At 39.4% G+C, this 8375-nt stretch overlaps 1 pseudogene; it reads right to left on the reverse strand.

Annotated features, from left to right (window-relative positions):
- Nucleotides 1-2065: 2065 nt before the first annotated feature.
- On the reverse strand, nucleotides 2066-7908 carry LOC148914345 (uncharacterized; annotated as a pseudogene).
- Between the last annotated feature and the right edge of the window lie 467 nt (nucleotides 7909-8375).

Raw genomic sequence — 8375 nt, forward strand, 5'->3', positions numbered from 1 at the left:
GATCTAGGTTAAAAGGGCCCAGCAGAAACCCACGAAATTAGGGTTTTATTTGGCAGATTTCTTTAGGCATTATAGGGCCCAATAGAAACCCACGAAATTAGGGTTTTTAGGTTTCCTAATATGAAATTAATCCCCCCCTTTTCCAGCTGGAATTTAGGTCGAATAGGATTAGGATAAGGTAAAATAAAATAAAATCAGCTTAGGTTTTCACTTCCTGAATCTGATTCTTGAATTAATTTCCCCATCTTTTTAGCACATTCCTAGCCTATTCAAACTTCAAAAACGTCCATCCATCTTGGCCCATGCATATGCTATCCATTCCAAGTCCAAAACTGCTCTAAAATGCTCCAAAATGCCCTTTCTTTCCAATCTTGCCATTTGGACCTACAATAGTACGAAAATAAGCTAAATCACTGTAATAAATGGGAATTAACTAAGTAAATGCAAAGAAATAAGATAGCAAAGTCGCATAAATATGCTCCTATCAAATTCCCCCACACTTAGCTTCTGCTAGTCCCTAGCAGAACAAAGAAAACAAAACAAAACCTAAACCTTCCAACAATTGCCTCAGGGATTTCCAATGAAACATGACATGTTAAAAATCACTACTCACACAGATTTGAGCTATCCTTACCCTCGAGCTCATACTTAATCACAGTAAACACTCACTAGCTCACATTTAATCAATTAAAACAACATTTGAAAGTGGTAACATGCCTTAGAGAATTCACTCAATTCCTCACCCGATATACTCTCTATTTTCACACAGATTTTCTGACTACACTCCCTATACTAAGTATATGTGAGAAGATTGATGTAAATGTGTAGACTAGCACTCACATATGTTATAACAAAGAAAGCACTTTCTGGAATTATTAATACGAACGTGTATATGATCTCATGAATAGAATGCTACTACTTAGAAGCGAGAACCAGGGATTCCATAAGCTCATACCAATTTCAAACTCCACATATTGAAACACATAACAATCAAGATAGAAGTCTAAGGGTTGTATTGGGGCTAAGGTATTGGCTAACAAAGAAAGGTTGAGGATAAACAAAGGTTCTTAAAGTAATAGTAAACAGAGCAATGAAATCAACACTTGGAATTCAACTTGTGATTGCAGCACCCAATTTTTAGCACAAATGGGAGATTTATACAACTTTAGGGTCAGATTCACATATCCCTTCTTCTTCTTTTTTCTCTCTTTTTTTTGTTTTTTTTTTTGAACAACACTAATCCAAAGGAACAAATCCTTCCCCCACACTTGTTTTTTTTTTTTTTTTTTCTGCAAATCGTAAATCAAAAGGAATTCCCAACAAGTCATGCTTGACTATTCTTTAAGAACAAGGGTATGGATATTCTTATACTAGGCTTGGTAGGGATAATGCAAGCTAACAAAGAAAATAAGCTAAATAAGGCTTCAAAAGGGTTAAACCTACAATGCATATGCAAGGGATAAGGCTTTTTGGCTCTGATGGTAACTAAACAACTTCATCTTGTTATTTGTTACGCAATCAATTTGATGCTTTGAATGGAACGGGCATGAGTTCTAGTATTTGGAACTAAAGAGATGAAAAAGCATTCTAAGTAGCAACCAAGCAAAGAAATAATGAGATCATGCAACGACTTTAGAAAACAAGAATATCAAGATTAATAACTCTCCAAACAAAGAACAGGCTCAAGTCTCTCAGGGTTGTAGCGTTAGTTTGAGTTCCTTCCTTCCAGCATGTTACAAAATCAGATGATCTTTTTTTTTTTTTTTTTTTGGTGTGTGATTACATGTGAATTCGTAATTGACAACTATAACTAAGTATTAACCAAAGAGCATATCAGACTTTCACCCATGTTTGTAACTATTCTTTAAAAGTCATGCAATTAAAAACCAAATCCTCATCATTGTGTTGGAAGGTACCCTAAGACACAAACAAACAACAAAAACGACTCTTGACTCTTTTTTTTTTTTTTTTAAATTTTAAATAAAGCACGAAAACACTTTTTAAAACAGTGAATAACAACATTAGTAGTGATAGGTGGTGAATTTTGAAAATAAATCACGAAAAGCACTCTGTTTACCCCCCCACACTTAAACTAAACATTGTCCTCAATGTTTCAAAAGAAAACTTTAAACAAGAAAGCAATGAGAGACAACTAGCAAACAAGACAATCATAGCAAAGTAAAAATAATAAAGAGAAGAGTAAAAGAGAGCAAATCTGGTTGTAGAGCCCGGAGATTCCGTTGTCTTTCTATTTGAACACATGGGTTGCCTCCCAAGAAGCGCTTGCTTTAACGTCTTCCAGCCGGACGGTACCTCCCTTTAAGCTTCACTAGGGCCAATGGCATGGAGGGGTACATCCTCCACTACATGCTCCTCAAAAGACTCATAGTATGGCTTCAAACGGTGTCCATTCACTTTGAATTCATGTCCTGTCTTAAAACTTTGAATTTGGACTGCACCATAGGGAAAAACATTAGTAACAACAAAAGGACCAATCCATTTAGAACGCAACTTACCCGGAAACAAACGAAGGCGAGAGTTGAAAAGTAACACTTTCTGCCCCACAGAAAACGTTTTACTACGAATCATCTTGTCATGGGCAGCCTTTGTTTTCTCCTTGTAAATATGAGCGTTCTCATAAGCTTCAGTCCGAATTTCCTCAAGCTCATTCAATTGCAATTTCCTATGAAGTCCAGCGGCATCAATGTTCATGTTGAAAGTCTTGACTGCCCAATGTGCACGATGCTCCAACTCAACTGGAAGATGGCATGGTTTCCCATAAATGAGCCGAAAAGGAGACATTCCAATTGGTGTTTTGTAGGCAGTACGATATGCCCACAATGCATCATTCAAACGCAAGCTCCAATCCTTTCGAGTTGGTCCAACTGTCTTTTCCAAGATCTGCTTGATTTCCCGGTTGGAAACTTCGGCTTGTCCACTTGTTTGGGGATGATAAGGTGTTGAAACCTTATGCGTGACATTATACTTCTTAAGTAGTGCCTCTATGGTCCGATTACAAAAGTGAGAGCCCCCATCACTTATAAGTACTCGTGGCATTCCAAATCTTGCAAATATGTTAGTTTTAATAAAATCTGCAACCACTTTGGAATCATTGGTACGGGTGGCTTTTGCTTCCACCCATTTTGAAACATAATCCACAGCAAGTAGGATATAATTAAAACCATGTGAAGAAGGAAAAGGGCCCATGAAATCAATACCCCAAACATCAAAAATCTCAACAGAAAAGATAGGGGTTTGTGGCATTTGATCTTTTGCACCTATATTGCCCGTTCTCTTGACAACGATCACAAGTCATATAAAAAATTCTAGCATCCTTAAAGATAGTAGGCCAATAAAATCCACATTCTAAAACCTTAAGTGCTGTGCGTTGTGTACCAAAGTGACCCCCACATGCATAAGTGTGACAGAAGGTTAAGATTGAATTAAACTCAGAATCATGCACACATCTACGAATAATTTGATCAGGGCAATATTTCCACAAATAAGGGTCATCCCACACATAAAACCGTGCAATTTTTTTAAGTTTATCGCGTTGGTGCCTAGTTATGGTGCTTGGAACTTGTTTAGACACAATATAATTCACAATATCAGCATACCATGGCTCACTTACCTCAATGGTCAGCAATTGTTCATCTGGGAATGCCTCTGGAATAGGTAGAAGGTCTTCTTCATGTACCAAACGGCTCAAGTGGTCAGCCACTACATTTTCACATCCTCTTTTGTCCCTAATTTCCACGTCAAACTCCTGAAGAAGAAGCATCCAGTGAATAAGCCTTGGTTTGGCTTCTTTCTTTGTGAGTAAGTACTTCAAAGCTGCATGGTCAGAGTAAATTATAACTTTAGTACAAAGTAAATAAGAACGAAACTTATCTAAAGCAAACACAACAGCAAGAAGTTCTTTTTCAGTGGTGGAGTAATTCAATTGAGCATCATTCAAGGTTCGGGATGCGTAGTAGATGACGTGTGGCTTCTTGTCCTTCCGTTGTCCCAAAACAGCCCCTAAAGCATAATCTGATGCATCACACATAAGCTCGAACGGAAGGCTCCAATCTGGTGGAACAATGATAGGTGCTGAAGTTAACAATTCTTTGAGGTGATTGAACGCCTTCTCACATTCGTCATCGAACACAAACGGCACATCCTTTTGTAGAAGTCGGCACAAGGGTGTTGAAATCTTCGAGAAATCTTTGATAAAACGTCTATAGAATCCTGCATGTCCAAGGAAAGAACGAACCTCTCTCACCGAAGTGGGAGAGGGTAAGTGGCGTACAAGACCTATTTTTGATTTATCAACTTCAATTCCCTTTTCTGAAACTATATGTCCTAAAACTATGCCTTGTTTTACCATGAAGTGACATTTTTCCCAATTTAAAACAAGGTTGGTTTCAATGCAACGTTTTAATATCAACGTGAGATTAGTTAAACAGCCATCAAAAGAGTCACCAAAGACACTAAAATCATCCATGAAAACCTCAATAATCTTCTCAACGAAATCGGAAAAGATACTTACCATGCATCTTTGAAAGGTGGCTGGTGCATTACATAAACCAAATGGCATTCGTCGATAAGCAAAAGTACCAAACGGACAAGTAAAAGTAGTCTTTTCTTGGTCATCTGGGGCTATAACAATCTGATTATATCCCGAATAGCCATCAAGAAAGCAATAAAAAGAATGACCGGCTAACCTTTCAAGCATTTGATCAATGAACGGCAAAGGGAAGTGATCTTTCCTTGTGGTGGCATTGAGCTTCCTATAATCAATACAAACTCTCCAACCTGTTTGGATACGAGTGGGGACAAGTTCATTCTCTTCATTTTACCACAGTTGACTCCTGATTTCTTTGGTACAACTTGAACCGGTGAAACCCAACGACTATCCGAAATTGGGTAAATGACCCCACAATCAAGAAGCTTAATGATCTCCTTTTTCACAACTTCCATCATTGGAGGGTTGAGTCGGCGTTGAGCCTCTCGAGTTGGTTTAGCCCCTCCTCTAGAAGTATGCGATGCATGCATGTTGTAGGACTAAGTCCCTTGATGTCGGCTAAAGTCCATCCAATAGCTTGTTTTGTACTCTTGCAACACCCGAACTAGTTTTTCCTCCTCCACCGCCTGTGAGTGATGAAGAGATTATGACAGCAAAGTCTCTTTTATCTCCCAAGAAGACATACTTCAAATGATTCTAACGGTTTAAGCTCGAGAGTGGGTGCCTGAATCACCGAAGGTAACAACTTGTTAGTAGAAACGGGAATTGGGATTGGGATTGGAGACTTACCAACATATTGTGGCAGTGACTCAAGGGCAGCCACCATCTCGCCAATTTCTTCATGATTAGGTTCGGCCCCATTTTTGATGAGTTCAATTCCCTGAACAATGGTGGTTTCAAGGACATCCCTATCTAGGGATTCGAGATATTCCTGCGCCAAAGAATCAAATGCATCAATAGAGAAACAGGAGTGATCATCAATAGGGTACCTTATAGCTTCAGAAATATTGAAATCAATGATATTGCCATCAAATTCCATTGTCAACGTCCCCTTGAACACATCGATCTTGGTTCGGGCTGTTTTCATGAAAGGTCGTCCAAGTAAGATTGGCAATGGTGTAGAATGGGCCGAATCCTCCATCTCAAGCACATAAAAATCTGCTGGAAATATCAAGTGGTTAACCTGCACCAAAACATCTTCCAAAACTCCTTTCGGATATGCATTAGAACGATCGGCTAATTGAATTATAACGCCATCATTTTTAAGCTCTCCTAAGTTCATAGATGCATAAATAGAGTATGGCATGACATTAATGGAAGCACCTAAATCTAACATGGCATGTTCAAACTTGGTGTTACCAATAACACAAGGGATTGTGAAACTACCTGGATCTTTGCATTTAGGTGGCAGTTTTCGGCAAAACTCAGGAAACATTCTCACTTACCCTTACCACTTCTTTGTTTGAAATCCTCCTCCTTGTTGTACAAAGCTCTTTCAAGAATTTAGCATATCTTGGAACTTGCTTTATTGCGTCAAGAAGTGGGATATTGACTTGTACCTTCCTGAAAGTCTCTAAGATGTCTTTTTCATTCTCTTCTTTCTTAGATTGCATAAACCTGCGAGGGAAAGGCACATTTGGTGGGATAGGGTTAGAATGAGTTGAATTTGGAACAACCTTACCTGAGTTTGGTTGTGTAGGAGCTTTGGGGGACTGCAGCAAGGGTTGTTCCTCCCTTGCCGTGGCTTTGTCCACCTCCTTCTCTTTGAGCAGCAGCTTTTCGTTCTCTTTTGGGCTTTGTTTGGACATTTTGGGATTGGTTCCAATCTCTTTACCACTCCTCAAGATGATAGCTTTAGCCGTTTCAAAACCTCCTTTTGGATTGACAATGGTTGAGCTAGGTAGTTTGCCTTCTTCTCTAAACTGTCCCATGAACTCCGCCATCTGCCCAATTTGCTTCTTCACTTCGCTCATCTCTTTGGCTTGATTTTGTAAACCCTGAGTCAAAGAAGTTAGTACTTTAAGCATTTGATCATTATCCAATGGCGAACCTGAATTTGATTGGGCAGTTTGTGGTTGAGGCTGTGGTGGTGCGAATGGCCTTTGATAGAGCCCTGGAGGTGGCTGTCTATATCCGCCTTGTTGTTGTTGAGGCTCCCTCCACTTCAAATTTGGATGATCTCTCCAGCCTGGATTGTAGGTGTTTGAAAACGGGTCATACCTAGGTTGATTCAGGCCTTGATAACCTACGGCATTGGCACTTTCCCATCCCCCATTCTCTATTAATTGAGGACATTGATCAATGGGGTGTCCATGCATAGAGCACACGCTACAAGTGGCTGTACTTTGCACTTTGGATCCTTCAACAACCTGCAGAAATAAGAGTAGAGAGATTAGCCATTTGAGATTGAAGTTCCGAAATAGCACTTACCTCATTAACCGGACTTGGCCGTGTATGATCTCTCCCTCCAACTCCTTCGTATTGTTGTGCATTCAAAGCTCGGTTTGCTATTAAGATCTTCGCAGCAACTGGTGTTTTGTCAACCAAAGCACCTCCCGCTGAAGCATCAAGCATTTGTCTCTCCAGTGGAAGTAGTCCTTCATAGAAATATTGAATTAAAAGCTCTTTCTTCATTTGATGTTGTGGGTGATGCAACTAACGTCTTAAAACGCTCATAGTACCCTGGAAAGGATTCTCCCGGGCCTTGTTGAATTCCACTAATTTTCTTCCTCAAAAGAATGACTCTTGAAGTTGGGAAGAATTTCTCTAAGAATGCTTTCTTCATACTTTCCCAAGAAGTGACGGTTCCAGGTGCTAGTTCATAGAGCCAATCTTTAGCCTTGTCCATAAGAGAGAATGGGAAGGCTTTCATCTTCAAAATATTCCCATCCACGTTAATGGGTGTCATACTTGAACATACTACTTCAAATTCCTTCAAATGCTTGTTTGGATCTTCCATGGACAGCCCATGGTATTTGGGAATGTGATGTAGCAAACTTGACTTCAATTCAAACTCATCGGTCTTACCTGCAGCTGCCCTAGGGTATTGAATGCAAAGAGGGACTGCAGTGTCCAATCCTGAGGCTGAAAGTTCCTTGATTGTTCGATTGTCTACAGCCATGTCTTGTTCCTCTTCCAAGTCCGTTTCAGCTTCAGATTCAGGTTCGGAACTAGAACTAGAGGGATTGAGTTCTGGCTGCTTCCTCTTCCTTCTCAAAGTTCGTTCGAAATCGTCGTCAAAGTCCAATATGTGCGCACGAACAGGGTGTGAACTTCGAGTCATAAACTAGTACCTAAAACAAAGAAAACAAAACAAAACAAAATCAGAAACACAAGAAAAACGAAAACAAAAGGAAGATTAGCAATTTTGCTAATCCCCGGCAACGGCGCCAAAATTTGGCGTGAGAAATAACTAACGCACAAATTAAACCCTATAATTTATGCAATCGTAGTACGAGTAAGTAGGGATCGTTCTATTCCGGGGATTAGGAGGGATGCTAATCAACACAAATTAGACTTATTAAATTGGAAACTAAGTTAAGGGAACAATGATTGGGGGGAAATTGGATGATTTAGAATAAAGTAAAACTGACAGCAGCAAACAACTAAGTTGTGAATGAAATATGGATTAAGGGATAGCTAGAGGATTCTTCTCCACACATGGAACATATGCACACAAATCGATCTCCAGTTACTCTTTCTATAAAGTATGAATGACAAAGCCCCAAATTAATTGTGAATGCACTAATTAACTCTCAGATTTTCCTAAGTTCATTGAATTGGACTCAGCGACGCAATCAAATTATCCTTATCAAGTTCCCTATATGAACAGCATGATAGAGATACATATCAAAGATCATTAAGTTCT

This window comes from Prunus mume, unplaced genomic scaffold, assembly GCF_029339155.1.
Source record: "Prunus mume cultivar Tortuosa unplaced genomic scaffold, ASM2933915v1 scaffold19, whole genome shotgun sequence".
In the NCBI taxonomy this organism is placed as follows: Eukaryota; Viridiplantae; Streptophyta; class Magnoliopsida; order Rosales; family Rosaceae; genus Prunus; species Prunus mume.